Genomic DNA, 12,241 nt, shown 5'->3' on the forward strand with positions numbered 1-12,241 from the left:
ATACTAAACTGACCTACAAAGGCTGAGTTGATGCAGACGTTCTTAAATATTTATCAGGGCTCTGAATTTATCTATGTAATACCAGTTACATTTTACACAAATTAGCTGAGAACCTAAATAGATAGAAGCTAGAGTCTAGTTGTACCTGAATTTGAAAGTAATTGCTAAAAGGAGAGGGAGAAGCCATATCCTCTAGGTCTCATTTTTTTCATGAACTGAAGTCAACCAGTCTCTGAAGCCCAAGTGTCATTCAACAGAGTGAAGCAATCAGAAGGTATCACAAATAGGAAATAAATTGTAATGTTACGGTAGTATACCATTATCTATCTATTTATTTATTTATTTATCAAATTTATTCCCCACACATCCCACTTGGAAATTTAGGATCTCACTCTCACCATTACAAATTTATTTATTTATTTAATATGTAGGCCATCCCAATCTGTTTGAGACTGGGTGGCTTACAGGATGCAACTATTAAAAAACAAACATAGAAACACAGAATATATAATCTAAAAGAAAGTCTGGAGAAAAAGAGCAATCAATTAAACAACTGGAACATTTCACAAGGGTAAAGGTAAAGGTAAAGGTTTCCCTTGACGTAAAGTCCAGTCGAGTCCGACTCTAGGGGGCGGTGCTCATCTCCGTTTCTAAGCCATGGAGCCGGCGTTGTCATAGACACTTCCGGGTCATGTGGCCAGCATGACGACTCGGAACGCCGTTACCTTCCCACCGAAGCGGTACCTATTGATCTACTCACATTTGCATGTTTTCGAACTGCTAGGTGAGCAGGAGCTGGGACGAGCAACGGGAGCTCACCCCGCCGCGCGGTTTCGAACCGCCGACCTTCCGATCTACCACCTATTCTGATCCAGGACCTGAGGATGAAGCCAGGTCTTAAAGCCTTGCTTAAACAAGGCCAGGTGGGGACCCCAAGCATGCTACCTCTGTCTGACCATATGACAATCCAGTTATGATGTACCATATTTGTATAATAATGTTATTGTATTCTCTAGATAGTGTAGATGCATTCAGGTAGTTAGGAAAAATTCAGGTAGGCTTCACTTATTACAATCTGTTTGAATAAAAGCAAGTGTCTTGAACATCTTTCTATATGTTCCTTAATCCCAGAAAAAAATTGGTTCAATGGTGGGAAAGTAACATTAAACTCTTCATGGGAAAGATATTCAACATCATTTGATAACCACTTGTTATGATTTCTGGGTATTTTCACATTTCATTTAACATTTTCAAGTCAGAAATATTAGAGATGTGTTGATATTGATTTGGCTCCTTTAGGTGCTATAGTCTGTAAGAAAAATAATTCTTGTACAGAATGGCAATCTTTTAGTGGGAAAAATGTTGGTTTAGTACCCATCAATCCTAGCCAAGATGGCAAGCTGTAGTCACCTCTCTCTAGAGGCTGCAGATTTCCTCTCCATGTTTTAAAAGAAATGATTTCTAAAAGGCATGATTTCTAACATGATTTCTAAAAGGGGTGATTTCCAACAAGCCAATAGGATGTATTCATTGACAGGAAAGTCCTGTGCTGATACCTGTGATTTTAAAAAAAGTATTAGTTAATTAAAAAATTAGGGGACTGTCAAAGGCTTCCTTAAAAAGTATATTGGTGGTTAGCTGGAGGCCAGCATTTGGTCTGAAGTATTTATAGCTTTACAAAAAAAAAAAAAAGTGCCATTTGGATCCATTGTCATTGCATGTTAATGTTAACTGGGGTGTATGTTTTTAGAGAGCAAGGTCAGTTCCACATTATGGCTTTGTAGCATCTTCTAATGTCATCCAACATCGTTGTGCCAAACGAATAGTAATGAGGACAGGCTTTATATCACTTCAGTGATGGCTGAGTGATGCCACAAAGATGCTGTATGTTGCTGGTGTGGAGATAACTGAAGAGGGAGACAGTAAAACTCCTACTGTGTTATCCGGCGTGGGCAACCTATGGGTGAGCCAAGATGTTACTGAACTATCAATGCTGTAGAAATTGTGGCCAATAGTGGGGGGTGCTGGGAGTTGTAATTTGGCAACACCTGGAATCCCACATATTGCCTTTCCCTGATTGATTGGCATCATAAAACTGATCACAAACTTTTTTAAATATTACATACGATCAGTATATTTTTTCCTGAAGAAGTATTTTATTTCTGTTATATGAACTTCATTAGGTTCTCTCCAATTAGTACTGTGAGAGGGGAGAAATGTCCCACAAAGCTCATAATGTATAACCCACAATCAGACCCAGAACAAAGGGTCAAGTGTAGGCTGTGATTGAATCTGATCTGTTTAATTGGGCATGAGGTGCATTCTTAAAGAAAATCACACAGAGACTTGTTTTTGTTGCGTTGTACTCTGGATGTTTCCGTGTCTGAAGAAGAAAACAGAACCAAAGTGCAGTACAACAAAAGTACTGCAGCTGATAAAATAACTAAGTAACTAAAAAAGAAGCAATGCAAGAAGAAGAAACTTAGAATAGAAGATACAGATTAGACCAGGGTTTTTCAAACTGAGTTTAGGATTTCACAAGAACTTGATGGGATTTGGTGAGATATTAAAGGCATAAGAAAAATTCATTGAAACTCAGCCAATCTTGTGTAACTAGAGCTTGCCCTCTTGACTGCAGTTCTAAGATGCTTTTTTTTAAAAAAAATGAACAGGTTCTGCAACCTAAAAAAGTTTGAAATCCACTAGATTAGACAATGTGGGAAAGATAAAGCAAATAGAACAACTTGCCAACAGCAACATCTATTGTATATAGAGTGCATTACTACTGGCTAAATCTCCTATCTACACTAATGACTTGCCTGTCTCTTATATTTTTTCGCATACCAACAGAAGCCCTAGTTAGGTTTCAAAGAGAAATGTGGATGCATGTTGTTGACAGGAAAGGCTGGAATAGAGACCACAGAGACATTTGGTGGTAGTTGCCTTGCACTATGCAGTTTGGAAACTGCATCAAATTCCTCACTGTTAAAACAGCATTCAGTTCCATATGTTTGCAGCCTTTCAGATTTTCCCATCAATAGAGGGCAATCAGGATAGAGAAAATTATGGCATGTTCTTCATCTCTCTGCCTTCCTTAGGAATAGGTCTATAGTCCCCTTGTGAGCTACACATGGTTAAATAGAAGTCTGTGCAATTACATTTCACATCACCTGATGTCAGCTATTGTAGCCGATCTATTCTGTGCACAGTCAAGAATGCCCAGTCAAGATTGGAGTTTTCATTATACAAACTCATGTTCCTTGCATGTGGTTCGAAATGAGTTATTTGGTGGCATCAGGCAAAGCTGGCCCAAAATCATACCATCACTTGGCTATTATTTTCCTTAGCAGAGTTTTTGGAAGTTGTGATAAATGGATTGAAGTTTGCACCAGCATTGCAATTAATTATGCTATGGCTATGCAAAAATCTAGGTTGCAACTCTGCACATAATTTCCCAATCACAAAGCATTTTGTTATTTGATTTTCAATCTTTCATTTGCAATTGCTTGCAACACTTTATGGAGGTCCAGTATAGGATATGGGTATTTATGAAAACACATTTTCAGTTAACTGTATGAAGTAAAATGTTGACTGGCTTGAAATACTGAAATGCCATAAACCTTCAGTTTATTGTTGCTTTAATAATAATTATGTAGCTAATTTTAGAGTATTCAAAGCCCTTCCAATATAGCAAGCTTTACAACAATTATATACAGTAAATCAGGCCAGGTTCATTAATTTATATAAATGATTTTTTCTTAAGCTGTTTTATATAATAAAAAATGATTAAAAAATTAAAACTCAATTCAGAATGGGGGCATGGTAAAACAAATTAGAATGATAATATGAAAAAGAAAACATAATTTGTTAGGGGAAATGAAACAAGCAAATTAAAACATCCTTAAAAGAATGAAGACATGGGGGAATTGGAGGAAACCCCTGAAGTACCACCAAGAAGTTTCTCTTCCTATTTAGACTTTGAATCAGTGAAGGGTTAATCTGTACAGTTCCAGCAGCTCAGTATAAACTCTCAGTTTAAGTGTTTCAATAGGATACTTTAATGAAGGCCTTTTTCCTAAATTGTTGGGAGCTTATGCTAAAAGTCTCATAATGGATTGAAGTTTATGCCATCCCTCAATGATCCTGGGAACCGTAGTTTGGGGAGGAAGCTCTGGATTCCCTTTCCCTTTCCATCTTCCTGGTGCGGTTAGAATTCCCCAGTGACTGAGAAAAAATATTAAACCAATACATATGACATATACATGTTTCATATGATTGCAAGTAGGTGCTTAAAATGAGACTGTAACTGACTGCTATTGACTCATATCCAGAAATTATAACTATCCAAAACTGAATGCATATAACCATGCTCAAACCAGGGGTGATATCTAGTAGTTGTTGTTTATTCATTCAGTTGCTTCCGACTCTTCGTGACTTGATGGACCAGCCCACGCCAGAGCTTCCTGTAGGTTGTTGCCACCCCCAGCTCCCGTAAGGTTGAATCCGTCACCTCTAGAATATCATCCATCCATCTTGCCCTTGGTTGGCCCCTCTTCCTTTTGCCTTCCACTTTCCCCAGCATCAACATCCTCACCAGGGTATTCTGTCTTCTCATTATGTGGCCAAAGTACTTCAGTTTTCCATTTAAAATCATTCCCTCAAGTGAGCAGTCTGGCTTTATTTCCTGGAGGATGGACTAGTTTGATCTTCTTGCAGTCCAAGGCACTCTCAGAATTTTCCTCCAACACAACAGTTCAAAAGCATCTATCTTCCTTCTCTCAGCCTCCCCTGTGGTCCAGCTCTCACAGCCATATGTTACTACGGGGAACACCATTGCTTTAACTATGTGAACCTTTCTTCTCAGTGTGATGTCTCTGCTCTTAACTATTTTATCGGGATTTGTCATTGCTCTCCTCCCAAGAATTAAATGTGTTCTGATTTCCTGGCTGCAGTCAGCATCTGTAGTCATCTTCGCGCCTAGAAATACAAAGTCTTTAACTGCCTCTACATTTTCTCCCTCTATTTGCCAGTTATCAATCAAGCTGGTTGCCATAATCTTGGTTTTTTTGAGGTTTAGCTGCAACCCAACTTTTGCACTTTCTTCTTTCACCTTCATTATGAGGCTTCTCAGTTTCTCCTCGCTTTCAGCCATCAAAGTGGTGTCATCTGCATATCTGAGATTGTTAATGTTTCTTCCAGCGATCTTAACCCCAGTCTTGGATTCATCTAGCCCAGCATGTCACATGATGTGTTCTGCGTACAAGTTGAATAGGTAGGGTGAGAATATACAACCCTGCTGCACTCCTTTCCCAATCTTAAACCAGTCTGTTGGTCCGTGGTCTGTTCTTACTGTTGCTACTTGGTCGTTACACAGATTCCTCAGGACGCAGATAAGATGACTTGGTATCCACATACCACCAAGAACTTGCCAGAATTTGTTATGGTCCACACAAAGGCTTTAGAAGAGTCAATAAAACAGAAATAGATGTTTTTCTGAAACTCCCTGGCTTTTTCCATTATCCAGCAGATATTGGCAATTTGGTCCCTAGTTCCTCTGCCTTTTCTAAACCCAGCTTGTACATCTGGCAATTCTCGCTCCATGAATTGCTGAAGTCTACCTTGCAGGATCTTGAGCGTTACCTTACTGGCATGTGAAATGAGTGCCACTGTTCAATAGTTTGAACATTCTTTAGTGTTTCCCTGTTTTGGTATGGGGTTATAAATTGATTTTTTTTCCAATCTGATGGCCATTCTTGTGTTTTCCAAATTTGCTGGCATATGGCATGCATCACCTTGACAGCATCGTCTTGCAAGATTTTAAACAGTTCAGCTGGGGTACCATTGTCTCTTGCTGCCTTGTTATTAGCAATGCTTCTTAAGGCCTCACTCTTCAGTCTGTCTGGCTCTAACTTACTGACCACACCATCAAAGCTATCCCCAACATTATTATCCTTCTTATACAGGTCTTCCGTATAATCTTGCCACCTTTTCTTGATCTCTTCTTCTTCTTCTGTTAGGTTCTTGCCATCTTTGTTTTTGATCATACCCATTTTTGCCTGGAATTTACCTCTGATGTTTCTAATTTTCTGGAAGAGGTCTCTTGTCCATCCTATTCTATTGTCTTCTTCCACTTCCGCACATTGCTTGTTTAAAAATAATTCCTTATCTCTTCTGGATAACCTCTGGAATTTTGCATTTAATTGGGCATATCTCCACCTATCACTGTTGCCTTTTTCTTTCTTTCTTTCTTGGGCTACTTCTAGTGTTTCAGCAGACAGCCATTTTGCCTTCTTGGTTTTCCCTTTCTTTGGGATGTATTTTGTTGCCACCTCCTGAACAATGTTGCAAACTTCTGTCCATAGTTCTTCTGGGACCCTATCTACTAAATCTAGTCCCTTAAATCTATTGTTCACCTCCACTGCATATTCATTAGGAATATTAGTGAACTCATATCTAACTGATCTGTGGGTCTTCCCTAATCTCTTTAGTCTGATCCTAAATTGTGCAAGAAGAAGTTCGTGATCTGAACTACAGTCAGCTCCAGGTCTTGTTTTTACCGACTGTATAGATGTCCACCATCTTTGGCTGCAAAGGATGTAGTCAATCTGATTTTGGTGTTGTCCATCTGGGGAAGTCCATGTATAAAGCCGTCTCTTAGGTTGTTGGAAGAGAGTGTTTGTAATGCAGAGTGAGTTGTCTTGGCAAAATTCTATCAGCCTATGTCCCACTTCATTTTGTTCTCCCAGGCCATGCTTACCTGTAATTCCAGGTATAATTTGACTACCCACCTTAGCATTCCAGTCTCCTGTAACGAAAATAACATCTTTTTTTGGCGTATTGTCCAGTAGGTGCTGCAGATCCTCATAGAACCGATCTACTTCAGCTTCTTCAGCATCTGTGGTTGGGGCATATATTTGGATCACTGTGATGTTAGATGGCTTGCCCTGAATTTGAATTGAGGTCATTCTATCATTTTTTGGATTGTATCCAAGCACTGCTTTAGCCACTTTACTATTAATTATGAAGGCTACTCCATTTCTTCTGTGGTCCTCCTGTCCGCAGTAGTAGATCTGGTGGTCATCTGATGTGAAGTGGACCATTCCAGTCCATTTCAGTTCACCGACACCCAAAATGTCTATCTTTAATCTTGACATCTCACCAATAACCACATCCAATTTGCCCTGGCTCATAGATCTTACATTCCAGATTCCAATGGTGTGTTGATCCTTAGAACATCGGATTCGCCGTTCATCACCAGCACCGTCGGCCGCTAGCCGTCCTTTCGGCTTTGAGCTAGCTGCGTCATCATGTCTGGGGCTAGTTGAACTCATCCTCTGTTCCTCCCCAGTAGCATTTTGACCATCTTCCAACCTGGGAGTCTCATCTTCCGATGGTATACTGACATATCTCTGGTTGTACTGATCCATTTAGTTTTCACGGCAAGAATACTGGGGTGGGTTGCCATTACCTTCCCCAGGGATCATGTTTAGTCTGACCTCTCTGTTGTGACCTTCCTGTCTTAGGTGGCCCTTCACAGTTTAGCTCATGGTGCCATTGAGGTGCTCCAGCTCCAGCACCATGGCAAGGTAACAATCCTTTGCTGGAGGATATCTAGCTACTTTGGTCCAATTCGTGAAAACTGGTAATTAAATTGTCACACAAACCTCACGTTTTTCTTTTATGTCTGGAGCATTTGGTTTCTCCAGGTAGAATAGGAAGATAAGCCTGGAGTGTATTGCACATGGATGGGACTTTGCATGGCCAGGGAAAGTCAAACTCCAGATGGAGACACCCTAGGGCTTTGTGGACAGCTGACCTATCCAGAAAAAGGTGATGTTGGAGGTGATGGTGGGGAATATGAGCTTATATTTCAAAGGAAATTCTTTCTATGGAAGATTTATTTTGTCCATCTTACATCCCCAAATGTAGTGCATTTCTCAAGTGATAAGAAAGGTTGATTGCATTTGAAATTTCAGGGGTTCAGGGTATCACCAAGCTTGAGAATCCCTATTTTAGGGCAATTCTACAGTACACGGCATCCTAAGCTGCTTGTCTTCTGAGTTACTCCCAGTGTATCTGAAGCCAACTTAAAATCCAGTCTGTATTCCAGTGACTTCAAAGGAGCAACAATTGGTGCTCACTTCATATTATTGGCACTGCAGACCCTGCTTCTTTCTCTTCCCATTTGTGTAGGGAAGGGAAGGCTCTCTGGCTGGCTCCTGCAGGATTCGCTCAACCAGTACCTTCTCCTTTTAGAAACTGCTCCATCTTCACTAGTCCATGTTCGTTTCCTTTGCTTTTCCAGATGTTTGTACAATGGATGTCTCAGAGCTTTCTTTTATCCCATCCTTATTGTAGCTTGGATGCTTCAGTAATTAAAACAAAGGGAACACATTGTTCCTTTGTTCTACCGCAGACCATCAAAACTTCGTGACAATGAAGAACTGAGGGGTCATAGAAGCAAAGACGTAGCATTTGCTGAAGTTCATGTTCCAACATGCCTATAATGCAGCTTAAAGATGTGGGGGGGAGGGAGGGAAGAAAAGGAAGCCTTTGCAATACAGTGAATACAGCAGAAATCAAAAGAATACTCACTGAGAGATGGAAGAGTGGAACAGAGAATGCTGGCAGAAGAGGTGGTGACAATTTGGTGGCCAAGACATTTTATTGGATTCCATGGTCCTTATGGTCTATTTTTGGATCAACTGGAAGAAAAAGAAGCTGCTGACTAGCTCAAGGTTAAATGGCCATATAGGACAGTGAGAAGTGCTAAATGAGAGGGAGTGTGCTAGGCACTGTAGCCAGTTGGAGTTGGTTGTGTCACTAGACTGGAATGAAGGGCAGAAAAAATTAGGATTATTTAAGATGGAAAAAAATACTTTTGAAATTGATCTTGAGAATTCAGATAGGGAGTGCATTTGTGGTGGGCTGGGGCTGGGTGAAGGTCATCATTATTTGTTCCTGCAAACAAGAAATGCTGGAGGACCCATATTTATTGGCAATGTGGCAAGGAGAAAGTACAGATCTGGCCTTAATCTGTAATTTGCATTGATCTGACTATACTTTTTATCTTTGTTGAAATAATACAATTTTGGAAAAGATGAGTTGATATGCCCTGGTTATTAACTGCTTTGATATCTCCCATTTTGAAGGGCTAACAACAACTTACTGGCAGAATCAATTGTTGCCTTATTTAGATAACACTCCTAAACCACATACTTGGCAACAGTGCTGATAAACAAGAACAGAGGACTGGGTTTGATGCTTCATCTCTTCTTTCGCTCCTGAACTACCAATGACATTTTTGCTGGTAACCTTGGACAACAGTATTAGCCAATGTTCCCCCCTTCCCCAGAAGAGACAGTTCACACATTCTTCTGCCATTCATTTTGAATGATAGAATATCAGCTGATGAACTGTGTATAAGCAATTCTTTTACTTCTCTGCCCTCTCTGCTGTTTTGCTAGGAACAGCAATCCCAGGACCTTTCATTATTTGCATCATTTCCTGTCATCATCTAAACATCACATTATAAATGAAACACATACCTCACTACATGTAGTTGTTTGTATTAAGGCTTCTTTAGCTTCAGTAATTTTTTGTAAAATGTAATTGGCAAAACCATTTTCCTTAAAATGTATGATCCATACTCAACATGTAAATCTGCCATAAATGTCACTTGCATTTTTCCTTTGAACCCACACTAGTTTTCACAAGAGGAACTTATCAAAGCTAAAATCTCACTCATTTTAGCAGCATAATTCTAATCAACATTAAAAACGTTATTAAGAATGTCATCAACTCAGTTTTCTGCTGGGATTATTTTATCAGTACAGTTCTGAGACAAAGTAAAGGGGGAGATATTCTTACAGGATAGTTAGATTGGGAATTGGTGAAGGATTTTTTTAAAAAACTAAAGTACGTGAATACATAAATTCAGCTGTTAAAGCAGGGTGATTTTTATACAACCAAGGATTTATTTATAAATTCTTGAAGACTGAAGGGGCTCTTTTTGTATTTTCTTTACATCAGAAATCCAGGAAATTGGACGATTAAGGAAAAGAAGGCAATAGAAGCCTTCTCTTTCCTTGATATGTTGAACTTATTCCAGTGATGATCCACTGTTTCTCAGACTTGATAAATAAAATAATTTCTAGAGATAATTGGTTATTTTTTTCTTTCTCCCCCATCCTTGGTTATACATCTATTGTACTATTATAAAGGCTTTCTCTTTAGAAATGTCCCTTTTTAATCTTTTTGAACATAATCAGCTTCTGAGGATTTTTCTACTATGGTTGTCTTTAGCTTGGGTCCTGATCAGTTAAAAATGAACATGTAGACAAAAGCAGATTCAGTAGCACTACTGCCCTTGCTTCTGACCTCCAAATATTTAATGGGATGGATTCATTCTTTGTGCAATCCATATCCTGGAAAACCAGTACACCATAAAAAACACATGCATACTAGAAATTTTTGGAGATCAGTATGTGCAAGTGTAATCTGTCTTTCCAACATGGATTTTGAGCTCTGGTAAGTGACCTCAATGGGTGTATCACAATTAAATTGTGGGCTGGTGCTATAATTCCCAATTATAACAGATTCCAGACCTGTTGAAACTTCTATCATTCTACAAAATTAGCTTTTACAATACTAGCTATGTAAGCAATACATTGATCTACTACATTAGTTTGCATTTCTTTAACCTCTGCCCATCATTTTTGCTTTGACAGCAATCACCTAGTATTAGAGCTTAGCTGAGTCCTTTGTGTCAACCCTGTGTGTGTGTGTGCACGTGAGCGTGTGCACACATGTACAAGCACTTGAATATACAGAAATTGGTGTCAAAGTAGAAATCAAATACACCTACGGAAAAAAATAGCATTTATATAGATAAAATCTGAGTGTTTATTATCTACTTCAAGAATTTCTTGGGGATGGAATTAATCCTAGTCAGTTTATACGGCAAAAGATAGCTTCACTTGGCTTTCATGTTTATGACATATATTATAGGGGGCAGGGCTTTGATTGCATGGCCGCAGCTGCCATCTTGAATTTTTTTAGCCCCTACCCCCATGGATGACACTGCCTGAGTAGGTTTTGCAGTTATTGGTTATTTTTTAATAATGAAGTGAAGCCTAAATCATAGGGTGGTATTTCCCATCATGTGGAGTGAATAATAATCCAGTGTGTAAATCCAAGTGTTCATTAAAAGCAAAACTGGAAAGTGATGAAAGGATATGACTAACTCAGTAATAGTTGGGGAGTATCTGGTAGATAAAGCAATTTGGTGTTAATAAAAAAATGTTGAATGTTACAAATATTAAAAGAGCTTCTGTGATCCACCACAATTCTATTAACTTGGAAGAGTTTCTATTAAGGTATGGGCTGGTTTTTTTTTAAAATACAGATTACTTCCTACCCCTCCAGTTACAACCTGTAATTTTAGAAAATTAAGTATTCCTTTTTCTTAGCATAGTAAGAATACAAGCATAGTGAAAATACAATCACAAGCAATTAAAAAAAAAAATTGAGACATTTGCTTTACAAGTATTTTCATCACAAGCTTGTCTGAATCACTGAAATTTGGAGATAAAAAGAAGAGGGTACTGCATATGTAATACTGTTCAGTTATGTTAATATTTCTTCCCAAATGATGATTGTGTTGGTAATTGGATCAAAATACTGCTAGCACAGGCAAACACATTCCTTCACTCACACAGGAGTGGCAGAAACAATATAACATAGTCTTACACACAAGTCTTCATGTTCTCTTCCTTTTTAGTATATTTTGGTCTACAACAAGGATCTTCATTTATGGCACTAAGTGAATAGGAAAATACGGTCCAAGCATAGTAAAAATTTAATAGTTCTCTGTGAACAGTTTAATTGAATATGTAGTAATAAGGATAATGCATATAGTTGCTTCACAATGTCACATTGTTAAAATACTTGCTGGGTAATGTTTTGATAGAACTAGGTCTATCTCAATCTGTCAATTGAAACCTGGCATTGATTGAATTATGAAGAGGAAATCATCTTCAGTTGATATTCCAGCCCTGTCCATTCCTGGATAAGAATGACCTGAAAAGAGAATAACTATCTCCAAGGTTAAATTTTGTAGTATGCATTGTATAGGACTAATCTAGGGGTGACTTGGATACTTCAACTGATACGAATTATTGCACCAAGTTGGTTTATCCTATAGAAACAGCAATTACCATTCGAGAGCAATTATTGTTTT

The sequence above is a fragment of the Candoia aspera genome, chromosome 5 (genome assembly GCF_035149785.1).
Source record: "Candoia aspera isolate rCanAsp1 chromosome 5, rCanAsp1.hap2, whole genome shotgun sequence".
NCBI classification, from domain to species: Eukaryota; Metazoa; Chordata; class Lepidosauria; order Squamata; family Boidae; genus Candoia; species Candoia aspera.